Source organism: Passer domesticus, chromosome 9, assembly GCF_036417665.1.
Source record: "Passer domesticus isolate bPasDom1 chromosome 9, bPasDom1.hap1, whole genome shotgun sequence".
NCBI classification, from domain to species: Eukaryota; Metazoa; Chordata; class Aves; order Passeriformes; family Passeridae; genus Passer; species Passer domesticus.
The window spans coordinates 5,493,109-5,511,283 of NC_087482.1; the positions used below are offsets into that span (position 1 = coordinate 5,493,109).

General features: G+C 53.7%; 3 long non-coding RNA genes across 3 annotated transcripts; all 3 read right to left on the reverse strand.

The window, feature by feature from the left end:
- Positions 1–6,591: 6,591 nt before the first annotated feature.
- LOC135307119 (uncharacterized) lies at positions 6,592–8,433 on the reverse strand. The gene is made up of 5 exons (XR_010367849.1): positions 8,391–8,433; positions 8,118–8,189; positions 7,932–8,030; positions 7,374–7,487; positions 6,592–6,745 (listed from the first exon to the last, which is right to left on the reverse strand). It is a non-coding gene; the product is annotated as an uncharacterized LOC135307119 (long non-coding RNA).
- Positions 8,434–10,098: 1,665 nt separating this feature from the next.
- LOC135307229 (uncharacterized) lies at positions 10,099–10,946 on the reverse strand. The gene is made up of 4 exons (XR_010367948.1): positions 10,833–10,946; positions 10,442–10,513; positions 10,282–10,353; positions 10,099–10,194 (listed from the first exon to the last, which is right to left on the reverse strand). It is a non-coding gene; the product is annotated as an uncharacterized LOC135307229 (long non-coding RNA).
- A 2,826-nt stretch (positions 10,947–13,772) lies between these two features.
- LOC135307175 (uncharacterized) lies at positions 13,773–14,847 on the reverse strand. The gene is made up of 4 exons (XR_010367898.1): positions 14,786–14,847; positions 14,510–14,581; positions 14,321–14,422; positions 13,773–13,889 (listed from the first exon to the last, which is right to left on the reverse strand). It is a non-coding gene; the product is annotated as an uncharacterized LOC135307175 (long non-coding RNA).
- Between the last annotated feature and the right edge of the window lie 3,328 nt (positions 14,848–18,175).

Here is an 18,175-nt window from a genome sequence, read left to right on the forward strand (position 1 = left end):
CAGGGATTGACACCGATCAATCACTCGGTCAATGGCAAAGCTACAGTGTCCTTTCAGCTTGAGAACTATCAGTCAAATGGTGATCAGCAGCTTTGCCTCCACTCGCCGACCGTCCTCTTCGCTCAGTTGTCTGGGGTCTGGTTCCATCTAACACGGCTGGTGGGGTCCATTTAGCAGCTACCCACAAGGATCCTGTAGGGGTAGAAACACAAAGATACCCGCGGCCCCAGTATAATACCTTAGCAGGACCTTGCCATTGTCCTGTCTTGGGGTCTCTATACTTTACCCATACATCCTGCTTCACACTATCTTTCTCTGTTACATAATGACGAATTACAGCAGGAACTTTGCTTTCCCCAAAAACACACAGGTGATTTAAGACAAATAGACACTTTAGCAACCTTTCTTGCGGCTCTCTAATATCTTTGTATTTACCTAGATATTTTTTCAAAGTACCATTAGCTCTCTCTACAATCGCTTGTCCTGTCGGAGAATTAGGGATGCCTGTCACGTGTTCAATCCCCCACATTTGCACGAACTGTTTTATTCTTTTGCTGCAGTAGGCAGGCCCATTGTCTGTCTTAATATGTCGTGGCACTCCCATTACAGCAAAGCAGCTACTGAGATGCCTCTCCACGTGCCCTGCTTTCTCACCAGTTTGTGCTGTGGCCCATATAAAATGACTGTAGGTGTCTATAGTAACATGCACATACTTTATCCTTCCAAACTCAGCAACATGTGTGACATCCATTTGCCAGGTCTCATTTGTATTCAGCCCTCTGGGGTTAACTCCTAGACCTAACCCGCAGCCCCCGTTATGATGACTACATGTGGGACAGGCTTTGACTATTGCCCGTGCCTCTTCTAGAGATATTTGAAATTCCCTATGGAGGCCTTTTGCATTTTGGTGAAACATGGAGTGTGCCTCTCTGGCCAAAGTCTGCCTGGGAATTGGAGTCACATGTGTGATTGAAACTAGCTTATCTGCTCATGCATTACCCTCTCCCAGACCAATATCCCACTTATGTCTTCTGATATGAATGACAGAGAAAGGATTACTTCCTCAGTTTAATTGCCCTCTGTAACTGTATAAACAGCTCATGTAACCTCCTGTTTTGAACCTCTTTTATAGAGGCATCTTCTATTCGCTCGCATACTCCAGCGACATATAAAGAATCTGTCACTATATTGAGGGGCCCAGAAAAATGCATCATGGCCCAAACAACAGCCAATAACTCCATCGTTTGTAAAGTATCCAACTCGGAGGCCTGGAGAATGTGATGGTGCCATTGTCCCTTTTCCTGCCAGGTCACTGCAGCAATTCTGGATTTTCTTCCTGCATCCGTGTAGGCTGTTACAGCATCCGACAGGGGTTTCTGTGACCTTTTTGGGCATTGAATCCAACCCCGTTGCCCTATCCAATTCAACGGTATATTGGGGATATCATCAGTGGCAATCACACTTCCAGCTCCCAACAGTGCCTCTTGTAATTCCACACTGTTTAACAGGTACCAGGTCAATGTATCTTTCTTCATTGGTACCCGTATCTGAGCAGGCTCCTTTCCCATGATCTGTAGTGTCCGTTCACGACCCTTTTTGAGCAACTCAGCCAAAATTTCAATTTTTTGAAGAAGGGTTTTATGCTGTTGAAGTGGAGGAGATATCCATTCCAAAGCCCACACCTCCCCCGTTTTTCTGTTTTGCTGAGTAAGTGCACCTAGTAAGTATTTAGTTCCACACCAAACTGTCAGCTGTATAGGGAGGTAAAGGTCTCGTCTCCGGACACTGCCTTGTGTCACACAGTCCAGTATCTGTTGTAATGTCCTAACCTGCTCAGAGGTTATATGAACAGGCTGTGCCGGATCAGTTCCTTTTAGTAAGGGTCGAAGTTTATCTAATAGCTCATTCGGGATGCCCACAATAGGACGCAGCCATTGTAAATCACCAAGTAACCTTTGGGCATCATTCAATGTACGTATTTCAACGTTTAATTGCAGTTTCTGGGGGGTAACAACCTGACCAGTAAGCGTCCATCCTAGATACTTCCAGGGTGCAGATAGTTGAATTTTTTCAGGAGCTACAACCAACCCATGTAGTTTCAGAGCATCATGTATTTTTTGAATTTGTTGACCTGTAAGAGGTTGCTGCTGAGCAAATAGAATATCGTCCATATAATGATAAATGATGGTTTCGGACCAGGCTTGCCGTAAGGGTTGTAAAGCATTGTCAACAGACAATTGACATAAGGTGGCGCTGTTTCTCATACCCTGTGGAAGATTAACCCATTCAAACCTCTTATCTGGCTCTTCCCTATTTAATGCCGGTAAAGTAAAAGCAAACCTTCGGGTATCTCTAGGGTGAAGAGCAATAGTAAAGAAGCAGTCCTTAAGATCTACAATTAACAATGGCCAGTCCTTTGGCAACATTGCTGGGTTAGGTAAGCCTGGTTGTAAGGCTCCCATAGGTTCCATTTGTTCATTTACAGCCCGTAAATCATGTAGCAAGCGATACTTTCCTGATTTCTTTTTAATGACAAAAATAGGTGTATTCCATGGGCTGGTCGACAACTTCAAATGACCTTGCTTATATTGTTCTTGTACTAGCATATGTGCTTGCTCCAGACTTTCCCTTTTTAGTGGCCATTGCTTAACCCATACTGGGACATCCGTGGTCCAGGTCAGCGGGATCGGGAAAGTCCACGCAATGGCCACTAGCCCAAAGGGTGCTCATTTGTCAACACTATTCCCAGTTGAGCCAGAATGTCCCGACCAATGAGGCACTGCACTGTAGGGGGTAAGGGTACAATTGAAAAAACATTCCGTAAAGTTTTTCCATCAATAGTTACAGACAACATGGGTGACTTTCTAGCAAGTGTCAGGCCCCCAACCCCGGTAACTGTCATTGTGGTTGGCTGTAATGGCCAGTTGTGAGGCCAGTAATCTGGACTAATAATGCTGGAGTCCGCACCAGTATCTAATAAACCTTCCAAGGTTTGTCTCCCCCCCAGATGCTCTATTGTTACAGTGCGCTTAGGCCGATCATTCAAATTCATTGTTAATAAAGTAAGTCCTCCAGTGGAACCAAAGCCTCGTTCTCCCCTCGACTGTAATTGACAAGGGGGCAATGTTTTAGCAATCTGCTCCAATGGAACCAATTGGGCTATCCTCTGCCCTTTCTCGATTTGTATCGGTGGAAAAGGAGTATGTACCATGACGTAGATTTCTCCCGTATAATCAGCATCTATTACTCCAGGTAAAACAAATAATCCCATCATGGTGGCCGACGATCGTCCCAGAAGCAAAGCTCCCATAGGTTCTCCATTAATGATGCTTGGTCCCTTTATTCCAGTCGGCACCTTTTCCGGTTGGGTGGTCATCAGTGTTATCGCTACTGAGGCTGCCACGTCCAGCCCGAGGCTCCCGGCAGTGGCTGGCTGGAGTGCAGCTGGGCCGAGGTGTTGGCAGCAGCTACTTGTGTCTGGGCGCGGCGGCTGTTGAACGCGCTCGTCTTTATGTTTCCCGAGCGGTATCGGCAAGCTCCGGTGCTGTGGGTATCCGAGCGACAACTCTGGCACCAGACGCCAGCTGTCTGACAGTCTCGTCGCGTATGTCCCATGCCTCCGCACCGGTAACATTTAAATCGGCCAGTAGATGGAGCCCGTGGCTTATTTATAGCCGCCGCTTGTAGGGGTGCAAGAGCAGCTAATACCTGACTCTGCGAAGCTGCCGCTTGTTTTTGCAATCCTACACCTAACTCCTTAATAGCTTCTACTAACATCAGCTGATTCCCTATGGGCATATTTGCCAATCATTCTAACGCTTCCTCTATAGACCAATTAGCTCCTAAGGTATTTAATACGTTCCTTGTAGCCTGGTTACTATTCTGGAGTGCACATTGTTTCAGTAAAGCACCTGTCATAAAGTCAGGGACTCCCGCCCCTTCGATAGCAGCGGCTGCCTTATCTATAAAAGATCCAAATGATTCATCTCTTCCTTGCTTTATTCCCATATAAGAGGGGACCCCGCCTGGCTCTTTTATCCTGTCTATGGCCATTCGTACTAAGCGCATAGCCTCCCGACATTTTTCAGGACCAATTAATGCCTGCTGCTCTGTACGAAGAAAAGGTCCTGAACCCATTAGCTCATCCAGGGTTATTCCGTGTAACGGGTCGCCTTGCTGCCGTTGTGTCGCTACACATTCCTGGCAAAGTGCCTGCCAGTGTGCATTAAACAAGAGCTGCTGATGCTGAGTGAAGATAAGCTTCGCTACTCCTCTGCAATCAGCCGGCAGTAATACCTGAGTCCCCCAGATGTAATCAAGTATCTGTTTTGTGGGCTCACCGGTCACCCCAAACTGACTAACTGTGGACCGTAATTGTGACAGCAGCTTCCAGTCCAGCGCTGTAATTGTGGCTTCATATCTGTTCCCCTGCACAGGCGAAAATACCACCGGACAAGCAACCTCCACCGCTGCAGCTATAGCTCCACTATCCCCCGAATCCATGATCTCTTTTGCTACCGCCGCCCATGCCTCCCTTCGCTCCCTTGCGACGGCCCCCGCTAGGTCACTTTTTGCCCCAGGGATCGGCTCATTACAAGGAGGAGGAAACGGAGGGTCTGGCCATGGCACAGGTGGTGCGGACGGTGCTGTTACAGCATCCGCGGGGGGTGAGCTGCTGCTTGAAGGAGGAGCCGATGTTGGTGGCAAAACGACTGTAGATGTGGTAGGGGGTAACGGACAGTCGTAGCAGTCCCCATGACTCTTATTCTTATCATATGCTACGCTAGCTTGCTGCGCAGCTTTCTTTTCTACCTGATGTTGTAATAACTCATTGTGCACGACTCGCCATAGCTTTCCTAACTTCCTTGCAGTTTTATCCTCATCTATAGCTGCCTCCCACAACTTGTCCCCGAGCTTACGCCACTCTGTTAATTCATGCACTGTATGAGGATTTTGAAAAACTCCTTGTGCATACCCATAGGCTAACAACTGTGGGAGCTCTTTCTGCAAATCTATGCCCTTAACCTGATGCTTTTTTAAAAAGCAAGTAAATAAATCATATGCTGCTTGCCTTTCCATTTCCATTTTTGAGAACGTCAGCGCTGTTGCAGCCCTTCAAGGTTTCGGCAGCACGTATCGGCCGGGCTCTTCTATAAGGTCACCCAGGGCACGGCGCTTTTCGCTTTTTCAGCAGTGCTTATTCGCCGTCCTTGCTGCTGTAGGACCCGAACTCGTTCACCGATCCACCGTGGTTGCCATTACCGATATCACGTCTGGGGTCACCATTTGTGGTAATCGGCGGAAGAAATGCGGCACTCAATATGAGTGATCAGCAAATCTCAAAACTTTATTGATAGGCACATACATTTATATTGGTGTTAATGAGGCTAATACATATTGCAAAAAGCGAGCTCATTATTGGTTAGTTACTTATCAGCTAACTACGCCTACCTTATCATTCTTGAGGCTACTATGCTGCAGCTGTTTACATATTTTCTTCATGTTTCTAACTAACGATCCTCTCCCCCATCCTGATGTTGCACCAAGGGCACAGTGCCCTTGCCAGGTTTGGACACTGACTGCTGACTCCTATCCTCGTCTCCTTCTTGCTTAATTAACGGTATTATGTCAGTGTGACCTTTGTTAGCTAGCCAGCTGTTCACAAAATCCTCCACAACCTTCAGTGTTGCCTAGAGGGCAAGGCCAGGGGGCTCAGGGGCAGAGGAAGGGATGTGTTGGTCTCAGGAGGTGCTGGAAGGTGCTGGGCTGGTCCTGGGGTCCCTAGCGGAACTCGGGTTGGCTGGGATGGGACAGACGGAGAGAAAAAAAGGAATAAAGGAAGCTTGGGGAGGCCCATGGGGAGAGCAGGTGGCAGTGGGATCTACGGGGCAATAAGACGCTTCCTTGTCGACGGCTCTTCTGGGGTCCTCTTCACAGAACACTTGAGAGGGCTGTCCGGGCCGTTCCTGCTGCTGGAGGAGCTGCTCACGCTCTCTGGGTGTGAGGTGCAGCCACCGTCTTTCAACTCCTGTCCCGAGGTGCTCCTGTGCAGAGAGGAGGTGGCTGAGGCCCCAGCTGCCAGTGGCACACAGGGACCCTCGTGCACAGCAGGGCCCAGAGCTGGCAAGGCTCCCCAGCACGGCTGGAGCTGCTGGCACAGCTGGGCCCAGCTGGACAGCTGCCCCTCAAGGCCCCGGCCAGCAGGGCACGGCTCTGGGCAGGGTCCCTGGCCAGGAGCGGGCCCCAGAGCACCTCTGCCTTTCAAGGGCAACCTCGGCCCTGCTCTTTCTCTTCCCCACCTCCCTCTGCCTCTGCCCCGTGCCCCTGGGGCTGCTCTTGGCCAGGCAGCCTCAGTGGGAGCCAGCACTGGCTGCAGCCCCAGCGGGGCCCCCAGGACAAGGCCCAGCAATTGAGAGGCCAGTGGAAGCACTGGGCAGGAGCAGAACCCTCAGCAGAGTTATTTGGACAATCATGGACTGGCCACAACCCCACTGCAGTCTCAATGGGAATGTTCCCTGACCATGTTAGACTTTCAAAAGAAGCTGTTTGAGGGGGAGAGCAGCAAAACACTCACTGTTTTCCCTTCCCGATTCCAAATACCGGATTCCAAACAAGCACAACACGAAGACAAGCTCCAAACAAAACAGAAATGCCAGTATTGCTAGCCAGTAGCCTGTTTCCTGATAGAAACCCCTTCCGAGGCCATCCTGGGCATTGGGAACAGGTCTTGTGGTGCCGGCTGCATCTGTGGGAGCGATGGGGACCGTGAGACCATGCTGTGCTGCACTGCTGAGCTGGCAGCACGGTGGATACGGGCAGGACGTCCTCTGTTTCCCCCAGAGCTGGGGCCTGCAGGCACCTTGCCGGCCCTTGGCACAGGCTGTGCCAGCCAACAAAGCCCAGCAGGCCGGGAGGAGAGCCCGGGGGCAGCGCAGCTGCTTGGGCAGTGGCTGCTGCCAGGGACACAGGCCAAAGCCATCCCTGAGCAGCCACTGCCAGCCCTGGCCCTCCCTGCCCCGTGACAGCACCCCCAGCCCCAGGGGACAGGCTCAGGCCCTGTCAGGACCCAGCGCAGCCCCTGCTCACTCGGGAGCCAGGGCTGGTTCTGGCCCTGGGCTGGCGGCAGGGCTCCCGCTCGGGGCTGCTCCTGTGCCTTGGGCCTCTGGGCACTCAGGGCCAGCTCCGCAGCAGCTGCAGCGCCAGGGACGTTGCTGCAGCAGTCCCGTTTCCCTGGGGCTCTGAACCAGCTCCAGAGGCCTGGAAGCCGAGGCGCCTCCAGCTTTGGCTGCTGCCGGGCCGGGCAAGGGCAGGCCCTGGGGGAAGAGCTGCTGCCACACAGCCCCGGCCAGGGCTGAGCCCGGCATAGCAATTACCTGCTGTGCCTGTGCCCGTGTCTGGCTTTGCCTTCCTTCCTGCAGCTAGGGCTGCCAATGAGCCACTGCTTCTCCCTGAGTGTTCCTCCTCCTGAACAGCCTTTTGTTCCATCACTTGAAAAAGGAAAAAAGGGACAACTGGATCAAATGGAAATATTCCCCACTGGGGAGGTGGCACCTTCAGGAGGCAATGCTTGTCTAAGTCACAGGTAAAGACCAAGAAAAAGCCCAGGTAATTGGGGCTGGGCCAGTGCACTCCCTTGTGCAAACAGCTGCACCTCCTGATCTTCTCAGAGACTGGGAAATGGCAGGTGATCTCAGGCCCACAGTACAGTTGGGGCACCCTATCAGCTAATGCCAAATTCCATCCTGCAGAGGCTGGGGAGGAATTGCAGCCAGGCCAGGCTGGGAAACAGCCCTGCAGGGTGTGAAAGCAGCAGCGGGGCAGCGAGGCTGCCATGGATCCCTTCCTGCTGCGCCGGGCACGGCGTGTCCAGATGTGCAGCCAAAGGCAAAGGCTGCTGAGTCCCAGGAGCAGCATGAGAGAAATGCACCCACCTTGTCCTCGGGTTGCTTCCTTCTGTGTTTGTCTCCAGAATTCATCTGAGTCATGAGACGTTTTGGCGGCAAATAATTGGGTCTTTCCTTTCGGAGGACCTTAAGAGAAAGTAGTTCCATTTCCCAGGAATGGATCCCACAAAAGCGGGACTCAGCCTGTGGGGTCAGCAGGGTCACACTACTCACCCATGCCATGGGAGCTGGGTTGGGGCCAAGCATCTGGCCCTGGGGCTTGAGAAGTCCTCCCTGCAGACACACCTGTAACTCAACAGCCACAGAAGCTTCTGCCATCTCTGCTGATCTGCACGGGCACCACTGAGCCGCAGCAGCGGTGAGGGGATCATGCAGGGCGCGGGCACACACGTGCATGGTTCTGTGCTGGCACCTGCAGCGCTGCCTCCCTGGCCCAGCTTTGGGCTCTGAGCTGGCAGCTCTCCCAGGGGAAAGGCCTTGACCTACCCTCAGCATCTCCCAGAGGCTCATTCCTGGATGTGGGGCCTTCACCAGCAGGTTCAGCTGCAAAGAAAGGCAGGACAGAAGAGCTCCTGTGGCACTGCAGGAGATCCTCAGGCTGCCCACAAGGCTCAGCCCCGGGGCACAGCCCTGGGCCCGGCCCCTTCCCTCTCTGCTCTTCTCTGTGACTGCACAGAGCACACAGAAGGACACACTGGCACAGCACACGGGAGGAGGACTGAAAGCTAAATGCTCCTTCCTCCCACTGACAGTGATCCTGTGGGATCCCGCAGGGATGCAGAAGGGAGCAGGGAAAGATTCTCAGAATCCTTCAGCCCTTACATAATGTTAAGGGAAATGGTTTATAAATGAGCTTTGGTTGCATTGATCCTGATTATTCACTCAGGAAAGACAGAATGAAAACTTGCCTCCAGCATCCTCCAGGAAATTCAAACCATCCTTCATCAGGACTTCCTGAAAACCCATGTCACGACTCCAGTCTAGAAGGGAGCAGAGATCAGAACCATATCTGTGGCATGCTGGGAACCCCTAATGCGACAGGGAAAAGGGCACTGCAAGGGGGTCGGGTAAGGCTATGGGACCCAGATGGGAATGGACATGGCCAAAGCTGCACAGGGGCCTGGGGAGCTCTGGGCTGGCTCCTCATCACTCTCCACACTCTTTACCTGCCCTCAGCAACATCCCTGGGAGGGGTGGCTGGAGTAGCCCAGGGCCCTGGGGCTCTCTCCCTCAAACTCACAGAAAATCCTCCCTAAAGCCCTGGGGGAAACTGCAGCAGGCAGTGCCACAGCTATGCCTCCCTCCTACACTCCCTCCTGCCCTCCTTCTGCTGGGACAGCTCCCAGATCCCAAGGGCAAACAGCCAGGCCGTCTCAGGACACACTGCAGCCTTGCTCTCCCCCTCTGTCCTTTCCCCACCATGGGCACCCCGTGCAGTCACTGCCAGGTTTCAGGACATGTCTCCCATGGAGGGACCCCAGCAGGACTGCTCAGAACCCGAGTGCCCTGAGCCTGCTCGGGATAATTCCCCTGGGCTGTGCCGGTCCAATCCAGGCAGTGCCCGCACTGCCAAGCAGCAGAGAGGGCAGCTCAAGCCTCAGCAGGGCTCAGGCCCAGAGGCACAGCAATTACCTCCTGTGTCTGTGCCTGGCATGGCCTCCCTTCCTGCAGCAGAGGCTGGCACGGAACCACTGCTTCCTCTGGGGAGTGCTTCCATCTGCACAGGCTCTCCTTTGATTTCTGGAAAATGGAAAAGAGACAGCTGGATCAGATGGAAACATTCCTGACTGGGAATGGGAAAGGTGAGGCATCACTTGTGAAAGGAATGGATAAGGATCAGGAAAACACCCAGGAGTTTGGGACAACCCAAGGCTGCTTCCTTCCCCAAACAGCCCCAACATCTGATCTGCCTGGACACCAGGAAATTGCAGGGGATCTGAGGGTGGGCATGGAGTGTGGTGCAATTGGGGCTGTCTGTCAGCTGATGCCAAATGCCTTCCTGCAGAGGCTGGGCAGAAGCTGCAGCCAGGCCAGGCTGGGAAACAGCCCTGCAGGGCGTGAAAGCAGCAGCGGGGCAGCGAGGCTGCCATGGATCCCTTCCTGCTGTGCCGGGCACGGCGTGTCCAGATGTGCAGCCAACGCCCCTGGCTGCTGAGTCCCAGGGGAAGCATGAGGGAAATGCACCCACCTTGTCTTCTCTGCAGACATTCCTTCAGCATTTGCCACATGATTTCTAATGGGTCCTGGAATTTCTTGCCTGCCATGTCTTTGGTCTCTCCTGTTGGAAGACCTTAAGAGAAAGTAGTTCCATTTCCCAGGAATGGACCCCACAAAAGCAGGGCTCAGCCTGAGGGGTCAGCAGGGACACACTACTCACCCCTGCCATGGGAGCTGGGCTTTTGTGCAGCATCCAAGGTAGGAGTTGGTGATGTCGTCCCTGCAGACACGCCTGTAACACAACAGCCACAGAAGCTTCTGTCACCTGGTCCTGACCAGTCAGTCAAACATTACGCCTTGGTGGGACAGTGAGAACATACCTGCAGAATGCTCGGGGGGCTTCACAACATCAGAGCGCCAGGGTAATGGAGAATCCTTCCCAGCATCCCAGTCTGGAAGCAAACCAAGATGAGAACTGTTTCCATTGTGTGCCAGGGCTGGCTCTGGCCCTGGGCTGGCGGCAGGGCTCCCGCTCGGGGCTGCTCCTGTGCCTTGGGCCTCTGGGCACTCAGGGCCAGCTCCGCAGCAGCTGCAGCGCCAGGGACGTTGCTGCACCAGTCCCGTTTCCCCGGGGCTCTGAACCAGCTCCAGAGGCCTGGAAGCCGAGGCACCTCCAGCTTTGGCTGCTGCCGGGCCGGGCAAGGGCAGGCCCTGGGGGAAGAGCTGCTGCCACACAGCCCCGGCCAGGCCTGAGCCCGGCACAGCAATTACCTGCTGTGCCTGTGCCCGTGTCTGGCATTGCCTTCCTTCCTGCAGCAGGGGCTCGCACCGAAGATGGAGTGCTTCCTTCAAGAAATGCCACCTTCCACTGAAGCACTATGTCCATCTCTTGACAAAGGAAGGGAGACAGCTGCATCAGATGGAGCTGTTCCCCACATGGGCAGTGGCATCAGAGGTAATATTTGTGAAATTTATGGAGCAGGAAAATGGCCAGATTCCAGTGGCATAATGAGAGCTCTTCCACCTCCAAACAGCCACCCTTTTCCTAATCTGCAGGGCTGGATATAGTGGGGGATCTCAGGGTGTGTTACAGTTTGGGCTGCCTGTCAGCTGATGCCAAATGCCTTCCGGCAGAGGCTGAGCAGAAGCAACAGCCAAGGCCAGGCTGGGAAACAGCCCTGCAGGGCGTGAAAGCAGCAGCGGGGCAGCGAGGCTGCCATGGATCCCTTCCCGCTGTGCCGGGCACGGCGTGTGCAGATGTGCAGCCAAAGCCCCCGGCTGCTGAGTCCCAGGGGAAGCATGAGGGAAATGCACCCACCTTCTCTTGTCTGCAGGGGTTCCTTCAGCTCTTGCCTCATCTGTTTGGATGGTTCCAGGGATATCTTATCTGTTGTATCTTGGATTTTCCCTGTTGGAGTACCTTAGAGAAAAATATTTCCATTTCCCAGGAATGGATCCTACAAAAGCAAGGCTCAGCCTTTGAGGTCAGCAGGGACACACTACTCACCCCTGTGATGGGAGCTGGGCTTGCGTATAGCATCCAAGGTAGGAGCTGGAGAAGCTGGAGAAGTCCTCCCTGTAGACACATCTGTAACACAACAGCCACAGAAGCTTCTGTCACCTGGTGCCTGCCCGCTTGTCTACAATTCTTCCTTGGTGGCACACTGAGAACATACCTGCAGGAGGCTCCAAAGGCTTCAAAACTTTATTCATCCAAGCTGATGGAGAAGCCTTCCCAGCACCCTCATCTAGAACGGAGCACAGATGAGAACACTTTCCAGGGTGTGCTGGGATCCCCTTCTGCCACAGAGAACTGGGCACTGCAAGGGGGGTCGGGTAAGGCCGTGGGAGCCAGATGTGAATAGACATGGCCAAAGCTGCCCAGGGGCCTGGGGAGCTCTGGGCTGGCTCCTGGTCACTCTCCACACTCTTTCCCTGCCCTCAGCAACATCCCTGGGAGGGGTGGCTGCAGCAGTGCAGGGACCTGGAACTCTCCCCCTCACACACAGAAGAAATCCTCCCTAAAGCATGGGGGAAAACTGCAGCAGGCAGTGCCACAGCTATCCATCCTGCCCTCCCTCTGTCCCTCCTGCCCTCCTTCTGTGGGGAAACCCCCCAGATCCCAAGGGCAAACAGCCAGGCCCTCTCAGGACACACTGGAGCCTTGCTCTCCCCCTCTGTCCTTTCCCCACCGTGGGCACCCCGTGCAGTCACTCCCAGGTTTCAGGACATGTCTCCCATGGAGGCACCCCAGCAGGACTGCTCAGTACCCGAGTGCCCTGAGCCTGCTCGGGATAATTCCCCTGGGCTGTGCCGCTCTAGTCCAGGCTGTGCCCGCACTGCCAAGCAGCAGAGAGGGCAGCTCAAGCCTCAGCAGGGCTCAGGCCCAGAGGCACAGCAATTACCTCCTGTGCCTGTGCCTGGCATGGCCTCCCTTCCTGGAGCTGAGGCTGGCACAGAACCACTGCTTCCTCCGGGAAATGCTTCTTTCTCCGCAGGCTCTCCTTTGATTTCTGGAGAATGGAAAAGAGACAGCTGCATCAGATGAAAACATTCCTGACTGGGAATGGGGAAGGGGACAATTTCAGGAGGCATCACTTGTGAAAGGAATGCATAAGGATCAGAAAACACCCAGGATTTTGGGACAACCCAAGGCTGCTTCCTTCCCCAAACAGCCCCAACATCTGATCTGCCTGGACACCAGGAAATTGCGGGGCATCTGAGGGTGGGCATGGACTGTGGTGCAATTGGGGCTGCCTGTCAGCTGATGCCAAATGCCTTCCTGCAGAGGCTGGGCAGAAGCTGCAGCCAGGCCAGGCTGGGAAACAGCCCTGCAGGGCGTGAAAGCAGCAGCGGGGCAGCGAGGCTGCCATGGATCCCTTCCTGCTGTGCCAGGCACTGCGTGTCCAGATGTGCAGCCAAAGCCCCCGGCTACTGAGTCCCAGGAGCAGCATGAGGGAAATGCACCCACCTTGTCTTCTCTGCAGACGTTCCTTCAGCATATGCCACATGATTTCTAATGGGTCCCGAAATTTCTTGCCTGCCATGTCTTTGGCATCTCCTGTTGTAGGACGTTAAGAGAAAGTAGTTCCATTTCCCAGGAATGGATCTCCCAAAAGCACGGCTCAGCCTTTGGGGTCAGCAGGGACACACTACTCACCCCTGCCATGGGAGCTGGCCTTTTGTGCAGCATCCAAGGTAGGAGTTGGTGAGGTCGTCCCTGCAGACACGCATGTAACACAACAGCCACAGAAGCTTCTGTCACCTGGTCCTGACCAGTCAGTCAAACATTACGCCTTGTAGAGATAGTGAGAACATACCTGCAGAATGCTCGGAGGGCTTCACAACTTCAGAGCGCCAGGCTAATGGAGAATCCTTCCCAGCCTCCCAGTCTGGAAGCAAACCAAGATGAGAACTGTTTCCATTGTGTGCCAGGGCTGGCTCTGGCCCTGGGCTGGTGGCAGGGCTCCCGCTCGGGGCTGCTCCTGTGCCTTGGGCCTCTGGGCACTCAGGGCCAGCTCCGCAGCAGCTGCAGCGCCAGGGACGTTGCTGCAGCAGTCCCGTTTCCCCGGGGCTCTGAACCAGCTCCAGAGGCCTGGAAGCCCAGGCGCCTCCAGCTTTGGCTGCTGCCGGGCCGGGCAAGGGCAGGCCCTGGGGGAAGAGCTGCTGCCACACAGCCCCGGCCAGGCCTGAGCCCGGCACAGCAATTACCTGCTGTGCCTGTGCCCGTGTCTGGCATTGCCTTCCTTCCTGCAGCAGGGGCTGGCACCGAAGATGGAGTGCTTCCTTCAAGAAATGCCACCTTCCACTGAAGCACTATGTCCATCTCTTGACAAAGGAAGGGAGACAGATACATCAGATGGGGCTGTTTCCCACTTGGGCGGTGGCATCAGAGGTAATATTTGTGAAATTTATGGAGCAGGAAAATGTCCAGATAACAGTGGCATAATGAGAGCACTTCCACCTCCAAACAGCCACCCTTTTCCTAATCTGCAGGGTTGGATATTGTGGGGGATCTCAGGGTGTGTTGCAGTTTGGGCATGGCCTGTCAGCTGATGCCAAATGCCTTCATACAGAGGCTGGGCAGAAGCTGCAGCCAGGCCAGGCTGGGAAACAGCCCTGCAGGGCGTGAAAGCAGCAGCGGGGCAGCGAAGCTGCCATGGATCCCTTCCTGCTGTGCCGGGCACGACGTGTCCAGATGTGCAGCCAAAGCTCCCGGCTGCTGAGTCCCAGGGGAAGCATGAGAGCAATGCACCCACCTTGTCCTCCCTGCCGCATTTCCTTCAGCTCTTGCTTCGTCTGTTTGGGTGGTTCCAGGGATATCTTGTCTCTTGTGTCTTGCATCTTCCCTGTCAGAGGAACTTAGAGAAAAATACTTCCATTTCCCAGGAATGGATCCCACAATTGCAGGGCTCAGCCTTTGAGGTCAGCAGGGTCACACTACTCACACATGCCATGGGAGCTGGGTTGGGGCCAAGCATCCAGCCCTGGAGCTGGAGAAGTCCTCCCCACAGACACACCTGTAACTCAACAGCCACAGAAGCTTCTGCCATCTCTGCTGATCTGCATGGGCACCACTGAACCGCAGCAGCGGCAGTGAGGGGATCGTGCAGGGCGAGGGCACACACGTGCATGGTTCTGTGCTGGCACCTGCAGCGCTGCCTCCCTGGCCCAGCTTTGGGCTCTGAGCTGGCAGCTCTCCCAGGGGAAAGGCCTTGACCTACCCTCACCATCTCCCAGAGGCTCAGTCCTGGATGTGGGACCTTCACCGGCAGGTTCAGCTGCAAAGAAAGGCAGGACAGAAGAGCTCCTGTGGCACTGCAGGAGATCCTCAGGCTGCCCACAAGGCTCAGCCCCGGGGCACAGCCCTGGGCCCGGCCCCTTCCCTCTCTGCTCTTCTCTGTGACTGCACAGAGCACACAGAAGGACACACTGGCATTGCACACAGGAGGAAGATTGAAAGCTAAATGCTCCTTCCTCCCACTGACAGTGATTCTGTGGGAGCCCTCAGGCCTCCAGAAGGGAGCAGGGCAAGGTTTCCAGATTCTTTCAACCTTAAGATTATGTTAAGGGAACTGGTTAATAAGTGAGCTTTTGTTGAATTGATCCTGATTATTTACTCAGGAAAGGCAGAGTGAAAACTTGCCTCCAGCATCCTCCAGGAACTTCAAACCATCCTTCATCAGGACTTCCTGAAAACCCATGTCATGATTCCAGTCTAGAAGGGAGCAGAGATCAGAACCATTTCCATGGTGTGCTGGGATCCCCTTCTGACTTAGGGAACTGGTCACTGCAGGGGTTGGGTAAGGCTGTGGGAGCCAGATGCGAATGGAGATGGCCAATGCTGCACAGGGGCCTGTGGAGCTCTGGACTGGCTCCTGGTCACTCTTCAACCTCTTTGCAGGCCCTTTGCAACATCTCCGGAGGGGTGGCTGGAGTAGCCCAGGGCCCGTGGGGTCTCTCTCCCTCCCACAGAGGAAACCCTCCCTAAAGCCCTGGGCAAAACCATCCCCAGCGCTTCCCAGGGAGCAGGGAGCGCTGTCCCAGGAAAGGGCAGCCAGGCTGCCGGCTCACCTGCTCGCCGCGCTTGCAGTGGAGCAGCCTGGGCAGCCCTGGCAGGCAGGGCCACGGCCAGGAGCAGCAGGAGTAGGAGGCGCAGAGCAAGGGCCATGGTGCCTTGTCCTCCGCCAGTCCCGCAGCTCTTGCTGCCACCGCTGTCCCGACACCGCTGTCCCAACGTCAGCACCGCTGCTGCCACCGCCGCTGCTGCCGCAACAGTTGTGCTCAGGGACTGACTGCTGGCTCCTTGTGCTGCTGTGCAACCACGGGGCTCTGGCACCTCTGGCACCTCTGTGACCTCAGGGCCTGCTGAGAGCTCAGCCTGCTGTGACCCCAGAGCCCTGCTGTGACCTCATGGCCTCAGCTGTACCCCCAAAGTGTGCGCCCATCCGCATGAATGGACGGCCCTGATTGTAAATGGTTTGCTTCATCAAAGGGCCATTGCTCAGCAAAACCTTTCTTTTGCCTGCTGACATTGCTGGTCAGGCTGCGTCCCTCAAGATGCTCTTGATTGTTGCAGTTCAAATTTATTTTATTGATTCCATTTCAAGTCTTGTTTAAGAGCTCTGTTGTGCCCCCATGTTTTTCCTGAGTTGGTTTACCTGTGGGTTTTACCCTCCCTCCAAACTGTCCCTCGTGCCCTTCCCCACCCCTTGTTCCAGCTCTTTCCCTGCCTGTCAAGGCAACCCAACACCTTGGTTCCCAAATCTTTGGGTAATCCATGACTGCAATTCCCCTGTGGAATTCCCCTACTCCTGGAAACCCCATTGGCCCTTGTGACTCATCCTCTCCACCCTCCTACCCCAATTGGCCCCAGACACTTGATGTAATCCCCTCACTCCTCTCCTGAGCATTCCCTATTGGTTCATTGTTTGCATCCACGCCATGACTTGTATGTGTACAAAACCCCTTGGGCAGTACAGCTAGGGGCTTCTCATCCTGTTCTCTTCGCCTGGACTAAGCTGTTCCTTGCGGAACCTGAAGACAGGGAGCCTCCTCCTTTCTCCTGTGCCTCGTCCCTGTCGTGGCTTGTGTCTGGCACTGGAGAGCAAGTGGCACTAAAGGCTCTGCTTCTGGTAAATCCCCATAGCGAGGCAGTTCCCGACTCCTGCCGTAGTGCCGGAGTTCTAAGAGCTAGCCCAGGTTCCAGCACTCACTTCACTAATGTACCGAATGTCCCTTCTTCAGTGCCTGCTCTGGTGCTCTGCCAGCTCACACAGCAGAGTGTGATTCACATACTGCAGCCCAGAGTTAGGTTGTTGCAACATTGAAATGGGTGTGGTTGGCAGGATGGCTGGGCATAAATCACTACAGAACTAAAGCAAGTGCGTGCACGGTCCCAGGCTGGACTTGAATAGACACAGGAATTGTGGAAAGATGAGGACAAGATAGCAGAGAACAATGGAAAAAACAGCTGAAAGGAGGACATGCTGAAGGAGTTATTTGTGCACATTTGGGGCTATATTTTCCTTGGGTGCAAAGCAAAGTGAAAAGCTCCTAAATGCCCAAAAGATGAGAACTGTGTGTGGTAAATAGATATGATTCATGCTGACAAGATTGAAAGAGTAATCAATATTGATAAAGTAATTAATATTTGGAAATAATAAAACAGTTAAAGGTGTAATGCCAAGCAAGAAAAGGAATGGAGGGTTCCCCCCCCCCTCCCCACCGTTCTCCTGCAGATGTTCAGAACAGGAGGAAGCAAGAGATAACAATGACTGAATTTAGTTGGAAGAGAGGAGAATTTGGTTGGACACCAGGAAAATGTTGATTATATGAGATTCACTGTTTTAATGTTAGAACACACTATTGGCTTATACTGTAGCAGCTTGGTGCGCATGTGTAATCCAAAAGGTGAACTCCAGGACATGGAGGAAGAGGAGAGGCCTTCCTCAAAGAAGATCCCCAAAGAGTGGTACAACTTACTTAAAGAAGTGTGGAGCATGAGTGGTAAAGGTGATGATGAGGGCAGTGATACAAGTGTGATGAATTGAAAATGGGAGGAGATGGTAAGGACATACAGCATAAAAAGGGGAATGTTGGCTTGACAAGCTTGTACGTGAGGTGACGGGGGTCCAAAAGCCCTGCACTCCGTACCCCACGCATACCCCGTGAGGTTATTTTTGCTTATATGCTATTATCACGACCAAATTATTCGTAATTTATCCGAAATGATATTGTCAATATTTTGAGTGTATTCAATTGTGTATATATTAAGCTACATAATTCAAATTGCTGTTTTATTTAATTTTGTTTGAGTTTGTTTTTTTGTTTTTTTTGATTGGATAATTGGGCAAATATGACCTGTGGAATGTCCTCCACAGCAGAGTGTCAGACCTCTGGATCTTTTTAAACAATTTTATCAAGGTGGATCTATGGCAGCTTCAGCTGGTGCCTCTGGGGGATCTTGAACAAAGAACCCCTGAGCTTTTCTACCCTCCCAGGTGAAGTGTGATAGTCTGGGGTCTTCCTGCTGTGTCCGAGTGCCGGGCCACTGGCTGGCACCACAGGTCCCCAGACCCTCTGCTGAGGCATCCCTTTCCTAGAGTCAAGTT